At 41.4% G+C, this 27,952-nt stretch overlaps 1 long non-coding RNA gene across 1 annotated transcript; it reads left to right on the forward strand.

Annotated features, from left to right (window-relative positions):
* The first annotated feature begins 41 nt into the window (after positions 1–41).
* LOC110482622 (uncharacterized) lies at positions 42–27,952 on the forward strand. Its single transcript, XR_002467441.2, has 4 exons — positions 42–502; positions 21,797–21,941; positions 22,471–22,560; positions 27,938–27,952. It is a non-coding gene; the product is annotated as an uncharacterized LOC110482622 (long non-coding RNA).

Genomic DNA, 27,952 nt, shown 5'->3' on the forward strand with positions numbered 1-27,952 from the left:
ATAGGATTAAGGTGTTCAGTGGAAAAGAGAATTACAAAAAAAAAAAAAAAAAAAAAAAAAAAAGGAAGGAAAAAAGCCCACTGGACTGCTTGCAGCTGCATTTGAGTTTGTCTAGAATAATGAGGGTATTTCATTCCTCAAAGACTCCAGCATCCTATTTCCAAATACTTTTTTAAACAATTGTGAATGCCAATAGTCATTTAATTTTTACTATGTATTGCAAATAATTAATTCGGGGGGGGGGGATTATTTATTTATTTAAAGGAAGGATGTTGCCATTTCTGCATTGACTCATTTCAACATTTTCAGTCAACCAAATGCTTTTCAGTAGAACCTAAAGACATCTCCTTATTTAGCTCTGCATATTTGAGTGCACAGGATGTTGAATGTTAGCACACATGGGCTGGACACAGCTGGGAGTACAGCTTCAAGCCACTTTTCTACCCTGAATAACTAAAGAAAGCACAAAAGAAAATTTTCAGTGCAACTTACCCAGTGAAAGGTAAGCTACTGTGTAAAAATTGCCAGCTATTTTAAGTTTACAATTTGCAAAGCTCTGGCTAACTCTCAGTTTCCCAGCATCAGGGAAGCATGGCCTGAGCCTGGTACTGTTCTCATGTTCATGGAACACGGCTGTGTTGAAATGAAAGGTATCACACCTCTTTACAGTGAGCAGTGTGCACCTAAAAATCAATTTGTGAAGGTGTTTTATGCACAGCTTTATGTTGGTTTCCCCCACCCACCCCTGAACATGCAAGTTAAAGTTTTATGTATGATTCTAAGGAAAAAAAAAATTTTACAGAGAGATCTCTCTGCTCACACAGAGCTAATCTGTCTTTAGTTTTCCCTGGCTTTTTCCCTTCACTGCCACTATTCACAAGCTGCTTCCTGCCTCATCCTCCTAGAAAATTCATAGCTCCAGTTTTCTACTCCATTGAGTCTTGGCACACTCATTTTCACAAGAGCTGCAGTAAAATGCCACCTTTCTCACATGGAAATGGTTTGTTGCTACATCTCAGAGGTATAAATGACAGCATTGAACAGCAAAGCCCAAGTCCTATAAAACAACATTATCTTTGTGCCAGAGTAATCCAATTATTGAGGTACTGAGATAACCTTAAAGCCATATCAAAATGAAAAAAACCCTTAGGAACTTATAAACATCTGTTTTCCTATCAAGGAGCATCAGCACAAGAACACCCTTACATGGTCCCAATCAGTCCAAGCACCACTCTCATCTTTTACATTCAGCATGCCTTATCTGCTCCTCCATAATAAAATCAGGGTGATGCTTGCACTGATTTCTGCCAGTAGGAAAAGCCTCTGTTGCTTAAATTAAGCAATGTGGTTCTATGCAGCTCTTGTCTCTGTTCTCCCAGAGGCAATAGAGAATCCCATCTATAATATTTCAAAAAGACATTAAAATAACTTCCTAGGGAACATAAAACATATTGCCGTCACACCCCTGAATAGGGCGCTCTCTCCAGTTTCTTGTTAGCTGATTCCTGAAATTAAATCATAGAATCATGTCTCAGCAGAGCAACTGGCAGTTTGGGTCCCACATTTAGGGCCTATTAACTAAATAAGGAATTTATTTATTTTTAGTAGAAGGTGCATACAAAATCTAAAAGAAACAGGAAATGTTGATGAAATTAAATGTCAGTGTGATGTTCTATAATTTAAACTACTGCAGGCACATGGGATGATAAAGAGAAAAGGAAGCCAGCTGAAAAAGTTAAGATACTTGCTTTAAGTTGTCCATGCTGAGCAAAAATTAAGTATTACAAGAATCTGTAAACAGCTTTCGGCTTCAATAATGGATTAAAGGCATGAGCCACAATCATCCATCACGCTACCAGTGGTAACACATAGATTTCAATGAGATTACTTGTATATATAAAAATAATCATAATCTGTCAGGACATGCAGATGAATAAAGACAGTCACAAGAATGGATTTAAGAAACAGGCTGGAACTTCATTAATACAATATTTTCACATGTCAAGCAGTTAAGTGGGCCCAGCTCAGGGATTACAAAGCTACAATTTAGGGCAGATCTTCCCTGATCTCTCTTTTACAATGAGCTCACATCTGAAGCCCACCCCTCAACCCTTTCCCAGGAAAAAGGAGAAGGACCTAAACCCCACAAGACTTCATTTAGGTTTGCTTCTTTCCTAGGCACAAATCCAGTGGCAAAGTTCCGGATGTATTTTTTAATTTCAGGCTTAGTCCACACTGAACATGATCAAAAGCTTTCCATCATTCCAAGAGATAAATATATATATTCTCATATATTCAGTTTCCAAATCCAGCTTCTTAGCCCACCCCTGACTCTGTGGTGCTACAAACATTTAAGCCTCTCCAACTTTGCCCTAATAGAATAGCATGACACCAGGATTGATACCGGAATTCCCCACCAAGAGGCAGCATCCCAAAATCACAGGTTGTGATACAGGAGAGGATTAAGACACAAAACTTAACTTCATTTTGTGCCTGCCAGAAGTGAGAGAACACACCCAGGATCACAGCTGGAGGTCTCATGCATATATTCTGGCTGTCCCCTTTCCTTCTTGGCTGCTTACCCCACCACTGGGGTAATTAATTAATGTGTTTTCCATGGAGCGTCGTTTGGACCAAGCCCTTGCAGGATGAGAAACCATGTGGTGATGCTTGCCTAGGTGTGGGCACCAGCAGGAACATATCTTGCATGGCTGAGTGAGGGTCATTCAGGACTAATTAATGAGGGCACATGATTAGGATGATGCCTCAGGATTTAGCTTTTATATTTTTCAGATTCTGTGCTGCTTTTGTGTGCACTTCTGGGCTTCACATTAGGCGATGGTGAGCTCTCTTCACAGAGCAGGGAGACAAAATAATTCCTTATCCAGCTGGGGACCAAGGACAAATGATCCAAATCTCAGGCCCAGGAGCATAAACAACCTGGGTTGAAAAGAGGAAAAACAAGCAGGATGGGACTTCATGGGCTGAAGCTGGAATTGGACAATGAACTCCAATGTGCAAATGGAGCAGAACTGATCAAAGTGAGAGACCCCGTGAGCGCTCGTGCATTTTGGGACCATTTTGGTTCATCTTGGGTGTAGCCTTGGCTGGGCTCTTGTGCTGCCCAAGGTGGATCCATGGAGGAGATCCTTTTAATAAATCCCTGCTTTATTCTGTAACTCTGTCCAGCCTCTGTTCTAGGGCAGCCTTCCCAAGGCATCAGGGGCAGTGCAGACGTGGAACTTCCAGACCATCAAGTAATCCAGGCTTTGCACAGTGTGCCCTTCAAACTCAAACCAAGGCTTCAACAAAGTTTTCAGAGTGATTTCCAAGAGTTTCAGGTGCTCTAAAAGGTGACCAAAAAATTGTGGCATAGACCTTTCCCAAAGCAGGTGCCTTTCAGTTTTTACATCTAGCCACATTTTCTAAAATGGGTGATTGACTGAAAAAGGGAGGTAATCAAAATAATCTGTGGCTTCTGAAAATAGCGGCCAGTTCCTGTGAGTAAGTTTTAGCAAGACTGAACACTTAGTGTCTTATCAGTAGCACAGGAACAGGGATTTGTATATACTGTTTTATTAAGATTATTATCTCTACAGTGCTCCTGAAACGAAAACAAAAGAAAAAAAATCACCATAAAAGGACAGAAAAAAATGACTCACTTTCCCGTCATTGCCAAAAGCCTCTGATTTTCAATATAATCAAGCTTTGTGCTTGATAGAGTTTTTTTAATAGGTATTTAGATGCAGTAATTAATATTAAAATAAATGTGGAAAAAAAATTGTGTGACCTTGTTTAAAATTTAGCACATTGCTGTAGGATTATTCTCCAGCATGTATGCAATAAATAGTACCCTGAAAAAAAGCAAACAAACATAGCAAAACCAAACAAAATGAAGTAGAAAATGACTAAATTTCCTACCAAAAAATATTCTTTCTTAGTACGAAGTTTGTTCTCTGAATTTCTGCTCATTGTTTGAAAAAAATCAGAGAGCATATACAATTTTTGCTACAGCATTTCTCATATAAAGCTGTTTTCTTGCACTGCCATCTTTTGTGGCATAACACAGCTCCTAATATCCTTAAATTACTATCATAAAAACAAAAAGGAGAGGAGGTTGCACTGCAAAGAGATGTTGTTTGTGTTCGTAACAGGGCAATCATTGATTTAAAATTGGCGTTGGAGCTCTCTTTGTGAATGATTGCTGGGTTAGGAAAACTGGCAACGTCTGGATTTCTAAGGAAGGACTTGGGTTTAGGACTTCTCCTGGTATGTGCTGACTGTTAAACCTGCACACCTTTCTATGTGTGCATATTCCATTGCTCTGGATGTATCCTATAGGAATGCTCATAAAATCACTGTCTGGAATGGTCAAATATTTTACTTAAAAACAAACAAACAAAAAAACCCAACGGCATATAAATAAAATTTTCATAAGAACTCAAAGCCTGCTTTACCTGACGCACCTGCTCACGTGGCTACAGGTCTGCAGTGAAGGCTAAGCAGTGCAAAATATTTTCTGTTCTGCTTTTTCCAGTGTGTGGGCATTCAGGCTGCTCACTACAAATGACTGCACAAGGTGAGAGGCACAGAGAATCAGGCCCCAAAGATTTGCTATACTGGATCGGATTACTGATGCATTAAGTGTGTCACCTCACAGCTGGATGCTCCAAAATGAACCTAGCTATCTGTGTGGTACTGTGAGAACTGCTCTGGCAGTCAGGTTGCATCCAAGAGAGGAGAGTGGGTTTTGCCTTTTATTTTCTTAGTGCATCTAGTCAGAGCTGCCCTTATTTGGGATCAAACTGCTCAGACTTTCTCAACAGTTAAACAAGAGTATCTGACTCTTGTTGTGAAACAGGATGTAAAACATGGCATTAGAAATTATAAATAATAGCATGAGAGAAAACAACACAACAAACACTACTTTCTCACTGTTTTCATGTGCTTATCTGGTGTAAGAAAATAGTCTGCAATAAAAGAAACATGAAATCAATATTCCAAGATTTACATCAGGGTATTTTAGACTGCACAGCTAATTTGTGGAACTTTGCAGCTTCATGTAATTTATTCATTTAAATCAGAAATGTGACTTAATATTACATGAACAAGAATTATATACAGTATTAGGAATTTCCAGATATCAGCAACATGAAGCAGCACAAATATATCAACACACAAGGCTGTGCAAACCTTTCAGAAGTCTCATATGCTGAACCCAGCAAGAGTCAAATCTCAGCACATCCATTCATAGACACAAATATTCCTAAAACACTTCAGCATGCTGATTTCAGCTTCCAAAAAATCCAAAGCAGACGAGCGAAACTTAGCACACATGCTGGATACATTGATCCTAGTTGTCAACATATTCAAAACTATTCAAAAAGCAATTATATACCTGCTATCTGACTGAAAGTCAATAGCACTTATAGGTGCCCCTAAATTGCTTCACTGGAGCTCAGTTTCAGCCACCAAAAAACCCCAACAAAACCCACAAAGAAAATGTATGTGCCTACACTCACAAAAAAAAAAAAAAAATTAAAAACAACCCAAAACCAAACAAACTACCCAGACAAAACCCAAACACTTATGCTGCAGGCTTACATGCTATTTTTTAAAGGAGTTTCATTTCAATAATATTTTTAAACATATGCCATGTGACTGGTGATCCAGCTTCCCTAGTTCACACAGCAGAACATGAAAGCTTTCAAGAACAGGTGTCCCACCATCCATTCACTCTTAGTCATTCTGAAACATAAGACTTGGCTGCAAGTCTTTTGCCAAAAAATTAAGGTCATTCAGGAAAATATTTTTTAATCCTTCTTTTTTCTTTTTTTCTATTTTGATAGAACTGCTTATCTTCAGGCAAAATAAAGTAAGAGATGAGTAAACCAATGATGTCTTTCTGCAAATTTTTATGTGAAGAGCTGCTATTGATGAAGTTTCACTAGTAAAAAAGAGCTTTTCAGTGGGATTGGTTTAGGTGGGCTGATTTTCCTTTCTGGCCAGGTAACTGAAACAACTGTTGTGACCTTCTGCTGCAGGTGAGGAGCTCACAGGCTATGGCTGAGCACCAGACAGCCCCAGAATGTTCTGGAATACAGGGAGAGCTCCTGGGCAGGGAAACCTGAGGTTCAGCCTCCTGCTGCCACCAGGTTCAAGGCCCTGTGCAGAAGAGCCAAAGCAGGAAAGAGGGCCAGGAGAGAAGATGGCAGGCCATGAGGATGAAATCAAAATAGAAACAAGAAGTCGAGTGGTACTCTGGGACTTGCAGAAAATTATCCATTAGACAAATCAAAAAATCCCCAAAAAACATCACTAAGAACTTGCCAGACCAATTACAAGTCTCTGAATTAGTGTGTGTGGGGGGTGGGGGGTGTTTGCATTTTTGTCTTTTAACTGAATTCAAAACAAACCAAAAAGTTTGGAAAAAAACAAAGGTCTCTAGTATGGACTTTTGTTCTGAATGAAATCTGCACTAAAACCCTATTGTATTCATTCTCCAAACCAGGAGCAGAGCTGGTATTTGTAAATCCAGGGCAGGGATTAGAAGCCAGGCCTGCAGACAAAGAGCAAATCCAGGAGTTCACAGCAAGGACTCTCCAACTATAATATTCTTGAAGTCCTTCTCACCCAGACACCAGCTGTTTCTATCTGGAATTACCTTTTCTCTTTCATAGATTCAAACTGACACTTTCACAGTGAAGGCCTTCATGCCTTCATGAGTTAATAAATGAATAAGTTTCCTTTTTGAGTAAGGAGGTTTTCAGAAAGAAAAGTGACTGTGAAATAACTAATATCCATAGGGAAGCAGACACTGAGGGACAACGGGGAAGGAGGGAGGAAGGTCAACATCAGGCATGGGACAAGAGGAAGAGGCACCAAGGAAGACACAAAGGAGTCCTGAAGAGCATCAGTCATCAGTCATTTTAACACTGCTTACAGTATGTAGCTGCTCCCAGGCTTTTGGGACTTTTCAAGGCTTTCAGAATAATTAAATATTAGTCTTTGTTTTATAGCAGGGAAGAACATTTTTACTCAGGAACATCTAGCACTTCCTGAAACACCTCAGAGCTGGAAAAGCTATCTTTACCAATTTCATCTCTCTTTGTTCATAGTTACAATCTATTTATTGGCTGAATAGTTGGAATGGCACTGAAAACTAATCACCCTCCTACTCTCATGTTACCTTCCCCTACCACCTGTTTACCCTCTTCGTCCACTCTTTTCCTAAAAAGCAGCTTGCTGACAAGTGGCAGGATTCCCATTTCCATGGCGCCACAGCCCATCAGAGAACAATGCACAGAGATGAATCTCATTTTTGAAGGAATTTTTTTTTATTTGTAATTTTTGAAATTTTTGTCCTTTTTTTTTTTTGATACATTTATTCCACAGAGGTGGTAAATGCAGCCTTGCTTGTCACTGTGATTCACAAGCTCATCTTCACCCCTCTTGGTGTAATCAATCCCCTGATGATCAGTGCTCAGCCAAGTGCTTGTGTGTCAGGCAACAAGTGTGCAATGGAGCTCGAGTTCACCCTGGTCCATGAAGCATGTGAGCATCCTGTGACTGAAAATATGCTCCCTTGCCTAATCCTGAGATTAGCAAAGTTCTAGGAAAGGATGTCAGACAGAAAAGGGAGGAGGAAAAACACTTAAGGTAAGTACAGAGGAAAACCCAGCCTAAGAAATTAACCAACAGGGTTCCTGCTCAGCTCCAGCTGCATCTCTGGCATTGATGCCTGTGCGAACTGCAGTGAGGCACGACAACTCCTCTGGCCTTAAAATCCCTGCTCTTAAAAACAACAACTGAAGTAGGTGAAACTATTTGAAAGATCCTTGGCTGTTTAGATTAGTTGTGCTAGTACCAGTTGATCATAACCAGTTTCTGAGAGACAGATGAGGGAAGATCATAAAATACGCCCTGCTCGAAGTGTGACATTCATGAAAAATATCACTGGCTAGAAGTGATTATCATCTTGGCAGCTGTGTTTGGTGGGATGTGGGACTGCACAAATACCTAATGATGCTAACTGGCCTTCCTCAGGTGTGTTCTTGGCTACTGATGTTTTTAATGCTAAAAGGAGAGGTGTTTCCCAGACATCCCTCTGCAGGAAGGTGCCACGGGCTGGTGTTAGCACTACCTGGCAGGGTGACAGCTGGAGGTCCCATGTGCTTCTCTCTAAGAACTCACCCCACAGGTTTTGTGCAACTGGGAGGCTTCTAGACAGGACAGACAGTGTCTTCCTCTGACAGAGAACACGGGTAAATTGTTCCAACTATAAACTGAATGATGTGCCAAATCCTTGTGTTGCAGACTTTAGGCCAAAATGAAGTGTTTTGATTTGGGATTTTACAAGGAAACCCATTACCAAAACTGTCATAGCAGCCTCCACTAAATCCAAAAGAGGAAGCAACATCTTACAGAATTTCAGGTGAATATTTGAATTGAATATCAAACCTGAATACAGCTCTATGGGTTGCAGAGTTCTCCTGCTGATTTTATTTCTAAAGACAAGACAGCTCACCCCCAGAGGTTCTTTTGCTTCTATAAAGAGAGAAAATAATCTCTCCTCAGATCATCTCTCTCTGTCTGCAACCCATAGATTTTTCACCAACAGTCCTTTCATTTGTGGCGAACCATATTTTTGGTCGGGAAGAGAGGGGAGGGAGTTAGCCAAGAAAAAACTTTAAGAGAAAACCTTAGCTCATGCCCACAGGAGCCTTTTTCCAGATGGGATGTCCCCGGTGCCCTCCCCAGGCTGTGCCCAGGAGCTGGGGAAGCGGTGGCATCTGTGGGCACAGCTGGGCAGCTGCATCAGCGCCGGGCAGCCTCCCCTGCACACCTGGCAACGCACCAAAAACCCATTTGAGTCTTTAGCAAAGATATTTCCCTCCCTCGTGGTGTTTTGAATCCTTTCTTCGAACCTTTGTTAGTGGGCTTGGAAGGAGCCCAGGCAGCGTGGAAGACAAAATAATGTAGAACTTCAAACCCCAGGTTCACTGGTGTGTCAGGGAGGGCCCAGCACGTACTCCTCCTTCCAGAGATCCCTTCCCTCCCACCTCTGCCTTGTTGCTTTGCAGCAAGGTGGAACGGAGCAGATCATCTCTGAGGTGATGTAAAACCCCGTGACCCTGAGCTCATTGTTCCTTAAGAAAGGAGCAAAGTAGAAAAGTCAAGAAAGGAATTTGTGTGTGTACCTACCAGAGGCTCCAACCCACCCTTTGCGTGTGGATAAAGAACACTACGTATTTACAGACAAAAGTAACAAAATCTAAAAGGGTGTTTAAACTTTGTCTTTTCATTCTGGTTTCTTTATGAGCTGAAGTGTTTGTGGTTTGAAACCCGCATTATCACAACTCTCTTGGTGTCAGTGATCCCCTTCCCGAAGCAAGTTACTTGTTGCAGAAGTAAATTACTCCATATCATTTTCTTAGAAGATTATTAAAAGAATTTCTCATAGCATTCGGGTTGCCAGTTTGAACTGGGTGGCAAACAAGAGGTGGCAAACTAATTAACACCTCAGAAATATAACAGATTAATAGTGAGTATTTCTGTCTCATTTTGAACCCGCTCAAATACAATGGATCTCTAAATTCAGCTCAGAAGCTGTTTGGGCTGAATTCTGCTCAGAAGAAATCATGTTCAGATAAGACAGAGAAAGCATTACAATGAAAAATAAGGCACAAGACAGAACAGAAATCTGATATGATGAAATATCTAAAAGATTACAAGGAAACTAAACAAAAATAGGAATGTTTTTATTAAAAGAAAAGAGAATAAACAACAACAACAACAAAAAGAAAACCCCAACTTTACAGTGGCCTAAACTGATGAAAGCCCTATTTCTATATATACCATAAGGTTTAGTTTCCCTAGAAAATGAGCTACTTCAATTGTCATTGCAGAAAGGAGAGGCTTTATATTCCCCAGTAAAAAGTGGCAATCCATGTGAATTTCTTTCTCCCAGTAAGTAATTCACAAAGGATCTGATTCTGCAAAGCAGTTATCTGGGTAGTATTAGTGCTGCACAAAGTGCCAAGGATATGGTGAGGGCCCATATGTCTGCAGATATCCCCAACACAGGCACATCCACAAGACGTGGGAGGTGGAAAAAGCAAAGCTGAGTGCAGTCCACACCAGCACCCTTAAATCTTAGAGCCACAAGTGTTTATACATCTGCTAGTGAAGATTAGACTGTCCAGATCATTAAAATTCAATACGTAAGTAGAAATAGTTAAAATACAAAAGAAAAAACTTTATATAGCAATTTCCCCCCTCTCTCTGAGTTGGTTTCCCTGTCAGTGTAACTCTGCCAGATTTAATGCCTGTTATTTTTAATTTGCTCTACAAGAGGAAAGGCAATCAGGGAAGTTCATGTGCTCACATACACTCATACACATGCGTGCGTCGATAGATATCATACATAATTTCTCAAAGCAAAAATGTGGTGATTAATTTAATAAAAGAAATAATTGCAAACAGCATACTGGGTCATGGGTGACAAATCTAATCATTTACTGAGAGTAATATATGCAGAAATAAACAAGATATAGCTTATAAGCAATGTGTGGGAAGCTAGCTATGATTCAGGCAAGCGTTTGGATTTCTTATTTGTGGACAGAAGGTTGCAAATTTAACCACTTAACAGACACTTCTCTAATTTCCTGATAATTAATGATTTTTGTAATGATTATTAAGGCCTCCAGCCCTAGTACTGTCAGCTCATTATTGTATTTGTGAATTAACTGTAGCAGTTAAAAATATAGGTGGACAAGAAGTAGCTCCATCTTATCCTGAGCTGATGCAGTGCTCTGAACTAGAACATGTAACCCCTCTAGTGGAAACTAGGAAAAGTGGAAAAGTGGCTCCAAATAATTGCCTACGGTAAGACACGGGCATCCCCAATTCCTCCAAGATCAATAAATGAAAATTTCCTTGATTGTGCATCCCTTCAAATGGCCTGTGCTCAGAAAAATGCAGCATCACTGATGTTTTACTTCAGGATGCAGGAAAAGTGCTGGGAATAGAACGGGGTGAAATGAAGGAAATCAGGTTTGGGCCAAGCATCCTGTTTCACTCCAGTGAGAACACAATTAAGCTGAGCCACCCTGAGAAGTTTCCTTTCAATAAACAGTCCCATCAGTTTCAAACTCCTTTAGAATATGGGTGCTGAAACAGTGCAATCAACAGACAAAAAAAAGGATGCATAACTTAGGGTGTAAACTTAGGAGACCTTAATTTCCTCTGACACACCTTTGGAAGGGATGCATTCCCACTGCAGAGAAAGGGACTGTTGAGTTATTTGAATGGTCTCATTTTTCTCCACAAATAGGAATGGACTGCAACTTGTTATTGTTGCACAGGGCTGTGGTTTCATGGTCTAAACACAGAACTCTGAGCCTCACAGTCCTGAGCTAGCCAGGACCTCTGGCCTCATTCCAACCATTGGCTTTCTCCCATCTTGGCTTCCCCACTTTCAAACTAGTGAAAATACTTAACCCTGAGTTCCTCAAAGTTGAAATGCATACTCAGCAGCAATGTTTAGTTATTAAAGTCTATATACATAGCATGAGTGTGTAAGCACACAGCACCTGGCTTCCCAAAATCCCCATCCTCACACAGAGACTAAAACCACCCTAGACACAGCAAGCACATCGTGTGCTCCTTGTCCTCATCAGGAATTCTTGTATTGCAGACAACCACTCTTTCATCACTACCTCGTCTCCATATCAAAATGAAAAGAGTCAATAACTCTTTAGGCATACTACTAAAAGGTCACTGACCTAACGTTGTCTGTGTTGGGGTGAGAGCAGAAAATACTTTTAGTTCATTAAGCAGAATGACAAATATGAAAGAAAAGCTTTAATAAGGTCTTTTCTGCAATGTAAGGTTAATCATGTTGTGCCTGTGCACAATCCAAATTAAGTTAGAATTAGGTGGTAGAGAGGCAATGCCACAAATTTGCCACAATGGGACAATAATTTTCCTTCTTAAATAACTGTCCTTCAGGGCAAAACTGAAGCCCCCTCACAGCCAAGCTCAAGTCTCCATACAGTTCTTTCAAGCTCTTCCTACTCCCTTTGTACAGCAGTCTGGACTCGCTGAATTTTAGAGTGGGATGGTGGATCCCTATTGCAAATGCAAATAGCAATGTGCTGTGCTGCTCTAGAGTGGGACAGCTGCTGACAGGAGGAGCAGGGACACCTCTCCTTGTCCCTTTTGCAAAATTGAGGAGAAGCAGAAAATTTTTTCTGTGAATCTGTCTTGGACCCTTTTTTCCCCCCTTTCTTCCCATGAAAACTGAGGATGGCTTTTTCTCATGTTTCTCATTTTAGAGGATTAATATCAACCATTAAGATGGTAGTTGAATGTATATAATTACATATTTTTTCACTGTGTATACCCTCAAAACTCTCTATCGATTTACAGATTTTCAAGTGCTGCTTGCACAGGTATCACCATTCTATAATACAGGAGTATTAATAACATACTTTTTTTTCATTTAAATGTTCATGTGTACAGGTAATTTTCCAGTATGCAGAAAATGTGGTAGAAACATAAATGTTGAACACTTGTAAGATGCTAGAAAGTGTCATGCCAGATTCTAGAAAAGCTTCTCGGAACCAACACAGCTGGTCAGGAAATACCCCTGCCTGCAATCCAGGCTTGGTTAGCTTTTTAAAAAGGGGTTTTTAAGGGATTTCATTTTAATATTTTAATGCAAGCAGATTGTGGCACCTTACAGTAATCAATCCTTAAAACTGATTAATTCCGAGGATGCGCTAAAGGGTGTGCTGCTATATAAAAAGAAAAGGGGATTTTACCCGTTTATTATTTGCATAATGATTGAGGACTCCCCTCAGTTGAGTGCTGGCTAATTTGCAAGACAAAAACTGAATGCTTACTTTCATCGTGCACCTAGTTAAGTCCTAGTGGAAACCCAGACCGAGACTTCTCCTCGCATGTTTGCATACAGCTGAACCCGCACCTTCAGAGGATTTTAAACTGCTACTACCGAGATTTTCAAATCAGCCTATGAAATTTAACGGGATTTTCACAAGCGAACCTCTACTCTATTTTGAGAAATCGAGAGTAAGTGCAGGTGCAAACAAAGATACTAATGTAAGTTCTAACTCAACATTTAAGAGCTGATATAAAATAATTCGAAGTCATAAATTAAATACGTGTTATCTAGTGTTTTCGTGTTAGCAAAAAGGAGAACGGTAGGGCTCCCCGAATAACAGCGCGCACGAGTACAATGCTATTCCTCGCCTGCATTAAAAGAAAACTAATCACGGAGGAAATGACCACTTGATCCTAATAGCAGATCCTTGCTCGGTACTCTGTGAAAGATCAAAACAGCAGGGCGGTGCTTAGTCCCCTCTCCAGGAATTCCTCTGGGGCTCAGAGCTGGCCCCTGCCTGCAGAAAATCACCGGGGTTAAATACCCGGCGCCCTTCAGCCGCCACCCCGCTTATTCACAGCACAAGCCGGGCTTGTACCCAGACGCGTTTGTGGCACGGCCAGACTTCCCACGTTTCCCAGCACTGTTACTTTAACCTGATCCTCCAGTGCTTGGGAGCTCGAATGCCTCGGCAGGCTTTACCAACAGGAGCGCAGCTTCTGACCCGCGGGCATCATCCGAGCGCGCAGTTATCAGCCCGGGTGTAGCGCTGTTTTTATGGACCTTTCCGCTATCTGCTCTCGACAGTTTCCAGTCTGCCCGGTTCTCCTTTCCGAGCACACGAGCACCTGTTAATCTCGGGGTGAGCAGCTCGCATTAACCACTCAGACCCTGGTGCAGCCTCCGGGGTGGCTGCTGGCAGCACAGTGCACCAGCACTCTCGTGTCTGCGATTAAAACACACCTGGTCTAAGCAAGGCTCTCTGGAGCTGAAGGTTTTGCAATAGTTCTGTACAATCTCCCTCTCGATCTTTCTGTAAAGCCCCAAAAATCTGTTTGCCTAAGTGTCACACTGCAAGAAGTTACCTGCATGGGCTTGATCAGCACTGCCCTGCTCCATCTGAGAAGAGTTAACCCACTACCTCCCTAGCTGCAAGCGTACAGATTTGATTGAAAATACAGAAATGTAAATGTAACACCTTCCCCCCATCATTGCTGCAGTGTTTTGGAATTGCCTCCTTGGACTTGCAGCCTGTGATGCCACCATGGGCCACAGCTCCCCAGGTTTGATCAGCTGGACAGGACACTTTGCTCGAGGACATGTGGAAGTTTGCTGGGTTTGAGTTAACTTAACTTCGTAGGAGTGTTCAGTTTCTTCATAGTGGCTGGTGTGGGACTGCGGTTTGGAATTGTGCTGGAAGCAATGTTGGTAACACAGGGATGTTTTACAGAGCCAAGGCCTTTCCTGCCCCTCACCCACCAGCGAGGAGGCTGGGGGTGCCAGGGTGTTGGGAGGGGACACAGCCAGGACAGCTGACCCCAAATGATCAGAGGGATACCCCAGACCATATGGATCATGCTTAGCACGTAAAGCTGAGGAAGAAGAAGAGGGGGAGGTTTGCAGTGTTGGTGTTTGTCTTCCCAATTCACTGTCATGTGTGATGGAGCCCTGCTGTCCTGGAGATGGCTGAGCACCTGCCTGTCTGTGGAAAGCAGGGAATTAATTCTTTGTTTTGCTTTGCTTGTGTGCACAGCTATTGCTTTACCTATTAAACTGTTTCTATCCAAACTTGGGAGTTTTCTCACTTTGACCCTTCCCATTTTCTTCTTCATCCCACAGAGGACAGTGAGTGAGGGGCTGTGTAGAACTTAGTTGCCATCTGGGGTAAAACCACGACAGCAAGTGAAACATTTCACTTTACTACATGGGATAATGTCTCTCTCTAGTGGCTAGGTACAGTCACTATAGCCACATGCTTGCATTTCGGATGGCATTTCTAGTTAAACAATCACTGCCATGATCAAATTCTCTGCTAAAGGTCCCAGGTTAAAACAGTTTATTGAGCATATCATCAATATGCAGTCCTGACTTCACTAAATCTAATTAGAGAATGTTTGTTTTGCAAGGATTGTTAGCTGGTTACTTCCACAGAAAGAATATTGCTTACAAAGAGGTGGAAGTTGGTGAAAATATCCAAGGCTTGGGAATTTGTTTCTAACTAAATGTATCTCAGCCAAACTAAAGCTTTTGGCACTGTTCGTCTTGGGACACTTTTGAAATCCCAAGTATATACAACATTTAGAGGGAGGTGAGAATAACTTTTCCCCTCAGCTCCTGATGTATTTCAACTTCTTGTTCTCCTAAAAGCCATCAGAACATTTAAGTGGGGGAAATTCTAATAAAAAAGGGTGATGTTTGAGTGTTAAAAGGCTGCTAACTTGATAAGGTTCTCCTTTCCTCTCCACTTGCTCACAAGCAATAATTCAGTTCAAATGGTCAGTGACTGAAGGCCAGATATTTAGAAGTAATTAGATGCAAAAAAGAGAATAACAAAGCACCTAGAAGGAAATTCTGAAATCTCATTGAATGCCTGCCCTGTTATAGATCCAGTTTTCTCTAAACAATAACTGACCTGCACTCTTACTGATATGCAACAGCTGTTTGGTAAAAATAAAGGAGGAATTTCAGTCCAGCCTTTAGTGTCCAACCAGCACCAGGGTCATTGATGTTGTTGGGGTTACAGCAAGACACCAATGGGAGGCCTATACTGCCACTGTCCAGGTTATGTGCAACTCTGAGAGATTTCCACCTCTGAGCCTGCCTGTTCTCAACAAGAGCTGTTAAACCTCATGACTGAAAAACCTCATTATGGTGTTTTTAGCACACCTGACCAGTTATACCAGCACGAAGTGTGAAACGGAAATCTGTTGCAGATGTCTTGCTGATGCCTTGGGAAGGCTGCCCTAGAACAGAGGCTAGACAGAGTTATAGATTAAGTAGGGATTTATTAAAAGGATCTCCTCCATGGATCCACCTTGGGCAGCACAAGAGCCCAGCCAAGGCTACACCCAAGATGAACCAAAATGGTCCCAAAATGCACGAGCGCTCATGGGGTCTCTCACTTTGATCAGTTCTGCTTCATTTGCATGTTGGGGTTCATTGTCCAATTCCAACTTCAGCCCATGAAGTCCCATCCTGCTTATTTTTATCTCCCCAGCCCACGTTGTTTGTGCTCCTGGGCCTGAGATTTGGATTATTTGTCCTTGGTCCCCAGCTAGAGAAGGAATTATTTTGTCTCCCTGCTCTGTGAAGAGAGCTCACCATCGCCTAATGTGAAGCCCAGAAGTGCACACAAAAGCAGCACAGAATCTGAAAAATATAAAAGCTAAATCCTGAGGCATCATTCTCAACACAGTGGAAATTTGCTGCAGCCAATGGGAGAGATAGGAACTGCAGGAGAGAAAAAAATCCTGGATCAGGAGGGGATGTGTTCTAGTGCTAGCAAATAAACCACTGCTTTTGCATGTGGCTAAGCCAAGAAGGGAAACTTTGGGATGGGGAACAGCAGGGAAAGCACTTCTACCAGATTACAAACAAGACATTAATTGGGGATGGGGAAATAATATCCTCATATTCTCCCAGGGCTGCCAAACAAATCTGTGGCAGACAAACAAGATCTGGGATTTCATTCCAGTTTTTTAGTCCCATTCTGCATTTTCTAAACCATACTATTTTCTGCTTAGGACAAAATAGACCAAACACAAAACCCCGATCAAATGAGATCCTCGTCAGAGATGAGCTGTGGGACTGATATTTTAATATTAGCACATAGATTGCCGTATCCTGACAGGCTCTGGCACTGCATTTATCGGGGGCAAAGAAAGGTTTTGCCTATCAACTCAGTGAAATGGCAAAATTTGAACTATTGCATCACATGCAGGACATTTTGCTAGCCCTTCTCCCAGGACCAGGACCAGCAGATAAACCGCCCTGACACAAGAAGAACCAGGCTGTCCTCTCCTGTGGCAGGAGAGTAGATGCACCTAGAGGACAGCCAGGAATTCCTTCCTGGCACTACCCGGGGTCTGTCCCACTCTGGGCTGTGCCCTGCTGCAGCTAATGGCACATTTCAGCAGGGAATAAGGCCTGTGAATTGCAGCTGGGCGTGAATATTGATAATAGCTGCCAAACACTGTGCTTTCTATCTCCCCTCCCAGGAGGGGTAAAGTGCTTTCTTAGCAAGGGTGAGACAGTGCTTCCAGGGAGGAAGGAAAGGGAAAATTGTCTCCCATTTCAGCTGCCTCAGGGCTCACTATTGCTTGTACAAAAACAAATGAAGCTGCCATTTACTTGGGAGAAGGCAGGATGAGACCCTAATTTTCCTGCCAGACAACACACCCTCATAATTATGTATTCAAACCATATTTTGATAATGGTTCCTTACAGACTAATTAATATGAATGCTTAAGAAGTCTAGTTTTAATATGTTGGTACTGAAGGAGAGACTGCAGTCCTGTGGGAGGTTATATGTATTTCCCACTGATGAGTACCTTAAATCTTAATGCCTCTGAAGAGAGGGGAACATATGAATCTACAGAGCCAGATACAAATGCTTCTTTTAAAGGATGGATTTTATACAATTAAAAATCAGTTTTCTTGGGAGCAACGGCGAGGATTATTTTTAGTTTCTAATAGATGTGTCTCTGTTTGAGGTCTAATATAACATGCAAACTCTGAAGCTTTTCCTGCCATCTAGAGGTGTGGATTCTCTGGTGACTCACAGAGTGAGTTGCCTTTATGGCACGTCTCTCACCACAGCACTAACAGGGGCTTTTTCCTCTAACCAGATAAAAGTTTTCATTAACATTGCAGGGACTTAGCAACTTTGAATACACTGCCTTTCTTGATGATGAGCACAAAAGTTCCTGGGGAAGGATGGGCAAAGAGAGATCAATTACCAGGTAATACCTGTTTCCTCATGAAAGTGGTTGCAGAGCAAAAACAGACATAAAATGAAAATATCCCCTTTTTTAAAACAAACAAAAAGCCCAACAACAGCAAGAGCAATGGAAATCAGTGCTAATGATCTGACTCACAGGGCTCTCATCATTAACAGGAACTGACTCATTGCATTTCCTAGAAATCGCCATGATGCTGTTTTATCTGCCCTTGGTGTCTTGGGAGCAGAGTGGACAGAAGCAGCTAGCCCCATGCACAGGCCACAGTGGCAGGTCTGGCTGGGCCCAGGGAAGCAGCTGTACTTGGCTTTTTGCATCCCTGATGTACGATTGTCCCTGCACTGAACACAGATTGCTACGAGAGATAAAACATGTTGTGAGTCCTGAGGGTTACCACCAGTACTTTGATCAGTTCAAGGATAGTTGTGACCATCTAAACAGTTTAGATCAGTGTTTCTGCTTCTGGTCACAGAGGTTTCTGCTTCCTGCCACAGGGGAAACAAACACTGTAGCTCAAGACCACGTGGGTCTGCAGGTACCTGTGAGCTGTTTGATGTAGATAAGTGGTGTACAAGACTAGTACATGGTCCCTGTCACAGGACACTGCAGCTGAGGGTTAAAGCAGAGCAAGGCAGCTCTGAGAGTGAGGTGCCAGGGCTCATACACCCTGGCCATCATGCCCTAGCACTGCTTCCCTCCTTCCAGGAAAGCCACAGCACAAGCACCAGCCTCATCCAGTGCCAAGGCACAACCAGAATAACAGTGCCAAAAGTCTTCAAAAAGCTGGATCCTGGAGTGGAGGGCATCATTAATTCTGATTCCTGTTCCTCCTAGTGCAGCTCAAGTCATGCTTAGTCATTTTTCCTAGCCCATTTTGCCATCTGCTGTTCTGTCCTTTGCAACAGCTGACAACATTGCAAGGACATGAGAGCTTCCATGTGATGGTTGTTTTAAAACACACATTGTGCTCTGTTGCCAAATATTTTTGTTACTGAAGAAGACAGAAGCCTTGGCTGTGGCTGAGAATCTATTGTTTGAGGTGTGATAAGAGCAGAACAAAAGGATGGTATCTAATTAATAATAAAACAAAAGCCTAAATATAACTCCAAAGACAAAAGACGAAGGAGTAGAACAACACGAGGAGGCAACATATTTAGCTTTATAAACAAAGCAGAAGTCACCTAAGCCAAGTTAAATCTTTTTGTAGTCATCCCCACAAAGAAAGTTTTTAATCTAGAGCTGAAGAAAGATAACTTGTAAAACTATGTAAAGAATGTTCCCTGGGAGCTCAAGAGACTTCTTGTAGGACCACAGAGAAAAGACAAAGTCAAGGTGGTGTCATCGTAGGTGACCAGAGTAGAAAGCCCACCCCTCTGGTGGTAGCTGTATGGCAGCTACGCTGAAGCCAAGAAAAATCCTTGGATCCCTTGTCTGACAGTCTGTGAAGTCAGGCAGCACCCAGAAAATGCCAGTTTTGGTGCTGCATTCAGTTCACCTGGGCAGGCAGTGGGCACTAACTCAGCAGCCCCTAGAGAAAAGGGAAGTGTCAAGTGAAAGTGGAAAATTAACTACTTTGCTCACCTCTCAAGGTAATCCTGGCAGATCAAAGCTGAAGCACAACAGAAGGCGGCTCAAGGAAATTTAAACTCCTTTACTACTTATCCTTTACTTCTGCAGCTGAGATCTAGGTGGCTGGCAGAGAATTCCCATGAACACCACTTCCCTTTGAAATGTGTGCCCTTAGTTAATCTGAGGGAGTCCAGATCTGCAGACATTCTTAAAAGGTCTGTCTTTTGAAGGGATATATTTAGAAGGGCAATGCTGCCTGAAAAAAATGAAAGCTAATACAGAAATAAACCTTCCTTCAGGTTTTGCTGAATAATCTTCTGACTAACACAAGTGGTCCAATTTCCAGCTCTACCACCAATTTCCCATATGCTTTAAGCCAAGCTAAATTTTTGGTTCATATGTTCCCTTATATATACAATTATATACTCCATATTAAATTATTTACCTATGTTGCAACTATAAGATGTGTTTTATCCAGCTCATGTGTTTCATGTATACATTATACTACATTAATCTCGCCCGCTGCCTTATCTATGCAGCCCATAAATTTCAAAAGGATGAATTTCATAAAGAAGCCCTTACCATTACAGGTTATTAATTTAGTTTGCTCTGGAACTGCCACTAAAAATGACAGCAGCTGCTCCTGGCTCTGTGCTGTGCCATGCCTCAAATCCCACCCTATCTACAGCTGTGACACAGAACATTTAATCTCTGTGAGCTGTGTGATGAAGAAGAGGTGTCCCTGACTAATTCTCCTTCTCCTTTTCCCCAAAACCGATCCCAACTCCACAAAACTGACCCACTCACCCTTTAACCCCTAGCTATACTGTCAGGATTACTCTGTTCATAAAGAGGCCCAACCAGCAGAATTTGGAGCTACTGTGTGACATAGGAGCACAACTGCCAGGTTATTCATTTTATCTCTCCCAGAAACCTGCCAGCCTCAGACAGGTAACTGTGCAAATGAGCAGCTGACAGAGCCCAAGCCAGTATACATAAAAATGGTAGGCACTCTGCATTTGTTCTTGTAGATTTTATGCATGCCTAGGAGCAATAAGCATGTATGAGGTACTCATTTGGGCTTGATAAGGCAAAGAAAAATCAGTCACAAATAAAGTGATTTTCTTTCCAAAAGGTCCAGGATTTTTGGGTGCATTTTAATGGTCTAGCTAAAGGTTACACAAACCCCACTGTTTTGAAAATTGTCATGAGGGACCAGGAAGGAAGGGACTTCCCAAAGACTTCAAGTAGAGGATGGAGTTCATCCTAATGCAGCACTCAAAGACCTACAGAGAGTGCATTCACAGGGAATAATGCTGCAACAATATATTAGTTAGAACGTGGAAGTGTTCAAGGCCAGGCTGGATGAGACTCTGAGTAATCTGGTCCAGTGTGTGGCATCCCTGCCCATGGCAGGGGTTGGAAATATAAGATCATTAAGCACCCTTCCAACACAAACCATTGTATGATAAATTGAAATTTATCATAGATAATCTTCATTTCCATTCTACTTCATTCAAAAATGAAAGGGACCCAGTGGAAGAGAACCACACTTTCAGGGAGAAGTTTCAGTGCATGAGGAAAGAGAGAAAGGAAGTTGCTCAAGCCTTTGTTTTCCTGCCATGGACTAGCACCAGGGTCTGGTAAAATACTTCTACAAAGAAAAGAAATCCTCTTTTCCCATTATGGACAGAGAGATATTTTGGTATATAGGTAAGATTTATCTCCACTGACTGAAAAATTTGGTTTCCTTTTTATGGTAAATCTACAACTATATGGATTGCAAAGATGTCACATCACACAGAAATTATAAACACTTGAAAAGTAAGCAAAAAAACAACAACAACAAAGAAAAAAACTTCCCAAACACTGTAACACTCAGAAGACTAATTTTTTTTTATGGAATAAGGTGGGGTGAACCTGTTTTTTCTTCATTCAGCTTGCACCTACTTTATGTGACAAAGAACATTTCTGTCAGAGTTAGATACAACCATCACACTTGTGTGTCCACCATAACCAACAAACCAAATAAGAACAGTGCAGTTGTCCTACACCTAACAAATCAATTTGAGAATCAAATCAACCAAGAATTCTATGGGACACACAATTAATTTTACCTATAGCTGAGTTTAAGGATGGCCTACATTTTAGATAAATGCTGATTGAAATATCTTAAAAGCCTGTTGTATACATTTTTTTTTCTGATGTTCTTTTTCTTCTAGCAGACAGCTTTATTTATTTGCTTATAAAAAAGTGGTTTTTTGTTTCAGAGTTCAAATTCAGATTTTCAGCTGCACTTGTACCTTGTGTACTGGTATTTTACTGTCTCTGTGACTTCTCAAACAATCATGTGTCCTCTCAGACCCACAGAATTAATAATTATATCCTCCTGATGTTGAGGACATGGGAAATGAGGCACGTAAAATGGAAGGCCTTTGTTTCTGGAAACACTTTTGTGCATTGGATATGTACTCCTGGTATGTCTTGGAGCCTGCCACTGGGGTGAGGTGAGTCACCCAGAAAACATGTGCTTAAACAGCCTGCAAGATGAAACTTGTGTGAGAACACAAGGAAAATAAGTGTCAGTATGGGGAATGGATTTCATTTTTTCCTGTTTTAATCATCCATGACATTTTCTGAATACTCCTTTGTTCTGAACAATGTAAATAGTGACACAGCCATTTTTCAGATGTGCTGTATAATGTGACCAACTCCTTAAAATACTGGATACGGTGCCTTAGTATCCATTACATCTCCTAGGCAAGGGATTCAAGAGCAGATGCACAACTTTGTTTTGCAGAATCTCTGTTTACCTCTGCATCTTTCCCCCAAACAACTAAAGTAAAATTAAACTGAAAAAAAAAAGTTAAATGTTAAACTGTTTTACTGTTAATGAACAGTAAAATCTTAAAGTACAAGTCTGAATTTGGAGAAAAATAAATTAATATAAAAGCAGATTTCAGATTTAAATGTCCAAAATAATGCATTATTAAATATGAATGTAACTAATTTTTGTTTTGTTTTGTTTTCTTTTAGTTTGAATTACTATTTTGTTCTTGGCTGCAAAGACACTGTGACCAATATCTTCCCCTTGAGAGATACACGGTCAAATCTCTGGATACAGAAGTAAGTTTAATCTTTGTAATGTATCTAAGTGCTAAATTCTTCAGGTTCAGTGTAATTGTTAGTCTTCAGACTGTTCTTTGAAGCTCTTGTCATGGTCTGAATTGTTTGGAATAAGCATGAATTGGTTCACTGGCTCAGGCTGAAGGAGACTCTCAGGAATCCTCTGCCAGCTCTTTTTTTCAAGAGCTATTGACAAACACTTTGGTCAGTATTCTGTCCTGCAGTCACCCCATGAATTCCTGTTCTTCTGCTGAACTTGATGTGCTTTGAAAAGAAGCCATTGCATCCTGAAGGACAGAATGACAGTTCTAGCAGGTAGCATGGACTTGGCATCCCATAGTACTTACCGCTGTGGCATTTCAATATAATTCTTTAACGTGGAGCTGTGGAAAATTGTTGCTGATACTGCATTTCATGTTATTCTGCCACTGACCACACCTCTGGAGTTTAAATGTCATGCAACCTTAGTACCAAATCTCATGTTTTACAGCATAAGCTTACCAGCAGTTCACAGATATGCAAGTGGAATTTCTTCATTCATTGTGTCCAAACCGAAGCCCCAGCACTCTTGGACAACAGGCTAAAATTTAGCTGTCTGTTATCCATCTTTTAAACCTTTGTCACTTGAGGCTAACACATCCCTTGCACATCCAGTGGGGATCATACCTGGTAAACACACTCACAGGGGATTTTCATATATCAAAGTGTGGTCTCTTTCACTTACACCATATTCAGCACATATTGCATGTATAAAATACTATGGTATATAAAATACTATGTATCCTCTTGTACTATACACCATCAAAAGGCCTTTCCTGTAATGGTCTCTTCAGAAATTATTTGCCAGCTCTGTCACACTGAACACACACACATGCACACTCCTATAGCAACCAGCCTCTTTGATTTTTGGAAGAAATTTCTCTCTCCATGGAGTTAGAGTCCCAGATAAAAAGGTCTGGGAAGATATGTAGGAATATAATGGAACCAAAATCCAGTCCATCAACTTACTCAAGAGAAGATCAATACAGAAGGATTAGGAAGCTGGATTTTTCCAATACTGTCACTACAAAGCAAAGTTGTATCTGTTTGGTTGCTCTAATATGGGAAAAGGAACACGTGCTGGTAGAATGCTGCTAATGTTGAGCAAGAGGGAAGCTGGACAGTGCAACAGTCACTTTTTCATTTGGAAAAAGCATAAAAAACAAATGAGACAAGGAGTGAAGAGCAGAAAGAGTAGGGACCACTACTACGACCAGCTCCTTAGGCACACGGAGATGTGGGAAGAGCAGGTGAACCACATGGCATCAAGGGTTCCCTGAGGAGAGAGACAGCAAATGTTGGAACTGGGACAGGGGCAAGTGCCCCAAGGACATAGAGAACATGAACACTTTCTTCAGGTAAATAGAAGTTGTGAAAAAACACTGAGAAATATCCTTCCCACTTTTCATGTCTTCCCTTACTAATTCAGGCTGTAATCTTAGATGCAAAGAGTTTGTTTCCCATGCAATGATACCCCTGCTTTAAAAAGTTGTGCAGTTGTCTTTTGAAACATGCTGGGCACATCTACATGAGGCCAGTGACCATGGTACACAGATTCCCAAGTTGGCACACAGAGCTAGGGGAAGAGGCTGGTGTTTCACACAATGGCCTGGGTTCAAAGAAACCACAAAAACCACCTCATTCCAACCCCCTGCCACGGGCAGGGACACCTTGCACTGTCCCAGGTTGCTCAGAACCTCATCCAGCCTGACCCTGGACACTTACAGGGATCCAGGGGCAATCACAGCTTTTCTGGGCAACCTCTGCCAGGGCATCATCTTCCTCAGAGCAAGGAATTTCTCCCTAATATCTAATTTAAACTGAATTTTTAAACCACTCTCTAAGTCTGAAGCTATTCCCCCTTGTTCTGTCACCCCAGAGGGACCCCAGTAAAGGGTCTCTCTCCATCTTTCTCGTAGATTCCCTTCAGGTACCTGAAGGCCACAATGATCTCACCCCAAAGCTTTTCTTCTCCAGGCAGAACAATCCCAATTCTCCCACCCTTTCCTAGCAGCAGAGTAGTCCGTCCCTCTGCTCATCCTGGTGCCTCCTCTGGACTGGCTTCAGCAGCTCCAGGTCCTCCTGTGCTGGGGCCTCACCAGAGCGGGGCAGAGGGGCAGAGTCCCCTCCCTATGGGGTGGGGGTGACACCTCGCTCCACTGCACAGCACCAGGGTTTACACCAGCCTGCACTGTGTTAGAGGACAAGTTTTCTTGTTCCACACACCCAATCTGGTTTCCAGTGTCAGGTCCTGCAGGTGCATCTGGGCACAGCTATAAATAAATTCAGAGCTGGTGTGCTGAGCAAAGTGATACCTTCCAATTGCAATTGAACAAATCTTGAGGAGTAAGTATTTATCTCTGGCAAAGGATCTAAGTAACATCACACTACTAAGTAAGCTACTCCAGGAAGGCTGCCCTTAAAAATAAATACATTGTAATGCAATGCACTTGCACTTTTGATTCTTCAACATTAACAGATGCAAAATTTTTCTGACTTTGTTCCATTAAAAAGACCACATATTTGACTTAATGCTGCTATATATTCTCAATGCCAGTGCTTTCTTTGCTTTCTTCCAAGGGACACAAACCTAATTTCTTAAGAAACACTACTGGTTTCTATATTAATGAACTGAAGCACAAAGTATGTCTAGTAATCTCCTACCTAATTTTTTTTTATTTATGTCATTAATTCCACAGCATAAATACTGCAAAACAAACACAGATACTTCTAAAGATGAAAAGTAAAAACAACACAGTGATATTCAATTTCATAGTATGATGTCACTGTGAATAAGCTTGCTATTTTGTATAACATTTCTATATATCTCTACTTATGGAATCTTCTCTGAGAACATAAAGCTTTTTGAAGGAGGTAAACACCATCATCTAGAAACATATCTATATATATATGTCATATATATATATATAAATTTTTATGTAAAAATATATACTGATATATATATACATACATAGATATATGTAGGAATTTTCTCTTAGCTCGAGGATTAATTTTAATCTATCTTGCTAGTAAAAGCTGCAATCCCTTTTCTCCTGATTTAAGGAGGAAACTACAGCTTTGAGCAGTGATGTACCGCTTTTCCAGACTCTCAGCTGCTGGGACTGATGGGTAATAGTTACCCCAGATAATCAGTATGCATGGCCAGTGGTCAAAACAGGATTGACCTACTGTACATTTGATGCATGTTTTGTAAAAATGACATGCTTGTACTCATTGATCAGGAATATAAACCCCTTGTTATGGACAAGACACATGTGGGTGTGAGGCAGGAAATAATAAAATAAATGTTTAAAAACCCAAACCAAATCCAAGCAGAATCCACAGGTATTTTTTGCAAACCCAACATACGCAGCTTTTAAATATGTCCAAAAGCATTCAGATCCCTGCCCGGAGATATTTGGGAAAAAAAAAATCTCTAAGCCCTAAGAGGTCTTGCTGGTTCTCACTCACTTCTTACTCTGTATGCCACTTCTATTTTTATCCTCCAAGTCTTACACAATTGTCAATTCCCTGGATGAGATGTGCTGCTCATAATTTCCCACAAGAACAATCATTTTCATCTGCTTGCCTCCATAAACCTGGTATTTATCCATATTGCCCTCCCAGGCTTCACAGTCAAGCAGGAATGAATCAGCTGCCAGCACAGGGCAACCACGTCATGAGCAGGTCAAAGGAGGTGGTCATTCCCCTCAGCTTGGTATTTGTGAGAGTAGTTTTGGACACCAACAGGCAGGAAAAGCATCAGCAGAGAGCCACTGTGACAGCCAGGGGCTGCAGTAGCTGCCCTGCGAGGAAACACTGAGGTTCAGCCCCAGAAAAATGGCTCTGGGGGGTCCTGCAGGGAGCTTAGAAATAAAAGGGAGCCAGACTCCTCCCAGAGATGCACAGGAAAAGGTCTAGAAGCAACGAAATTGCTTGCAAAGAAATTCTAACTGGACCAAATAAGAAAAAAAAAATCATCTTCTTCTGAGGCTGGTGCAGAACTGGAAAAAGTGCAGAGGAGATGCAGATTTTCTAAACTTAAATACAGACCTGAAATACTGATCAAGATGGCCTTGCATTGAGCAGGAGGTCAGATTAAACAACTTTAACAAGTCTTTATGACCTTAATTGTTCAGATTCTCTGATTAATCTGTTCCAATTTTCCCTCCCCTCAGCATGTAACAACTTCTACATCCTGGGCACTGCTTCTTTCTGTGTTACATGGCATATTAATTGTATCAAATGAACTGTGCCATCTCTAGAAATTACAAGGTACTCATCACAGCATTATTAGTTCTATTTAAGAGCCACTGCACCTGCATGCATTGAAATATAATTCCCAGGTTCCTCTAAGTTGATTTTAATCTTCATTCAGAATAAAATTGCTGTGTATGACGGAAGAGGAATAGGAAACTGGAGATTCTCTTTCCAGGTAGCTGCAGGTGAAGATGTCTCTGCCTTAAATAGCTCTGTGATAGATAAGCACCAGGGGTACTCAAGGATAGATTCAACAACTCATCACTCTAACCTGAATCAAACTAAAAGGGGGTCACAAATGGCCATTGGATTTCTGCAAATTGAGGAAATGCCATTCATCTCTGCATATATGTTAAATTCCTTAATGCATAGAGGGGTGAAAAGCCAGTCTTGATTGAGTCAAGCCAATTTTGCTTTTACAAATACAAGGTCAATTGAAGAGAAAGGATGACCTTTATTTGGTAAAAAAAATCTTTGATACATGTTATTCAGTAACAGCAGGTGTCTTGATGCTAGCTTTTAAAACAGAAATCTCATTGCCATTTCTGCTTGCTTTAATGATGGTGTTCTGCTTAGTCCTGGGCATTGGAAGTTCAGTAGCTCCCCAGAATTTCACACTTTGCCTTTTTTCCTAGGCCCTCATTGCAAGAAGGCAATATTTTACTGCAAATGGAGGAAAAAAGCCAAAGGCCTAATTTGCTGAATACACAAATTAGAACAAATACAACATCCTTAAATGTAACAGCCTTGGGTTTGAGTTTGTGTGTAATTTTAATTTTGAGAGCCTGACTGATCATAAATTATGTCCACTTTTATTCAAGTAAGTTCTCTGCTGCTGCTGTGGTATTGGACATACCATAGTGAGCACAGCAGACCTTTTCACTGGAGGAGGGATATCTACTTTGGGTTTTACAGTTCTCTGTTACAAATTAGGCCACAGCAGATGGAGTGCTTTTCGACCTCAACTGAGTTGCAGCATTTGTGCACCCCAGTATCCATGCCTGGCGTGACACAGAACAATCCTGAAGGCTTGCTGATCACCAAATAATGCACAAAAATATCTTCTCTTTTACCCCAGGATGCTTGGCAACCC

The sequence above is a fragment of the Lonchura striata genome, chromosome 5 (assembly GCF_046129695.1).
Source record: "Lonchura striata isolate bLonStr1 chromosome 5, bLonStr1.mat, whole genome shotgun sequence".
In the NCBI taxonomy this organism is placed as follows: domain Eukaryota; kingdom Metazoa; phylum Chordata; class Aves; order Passeriformes; family Estrildidae; genus Lonchura; species Lonchura striata.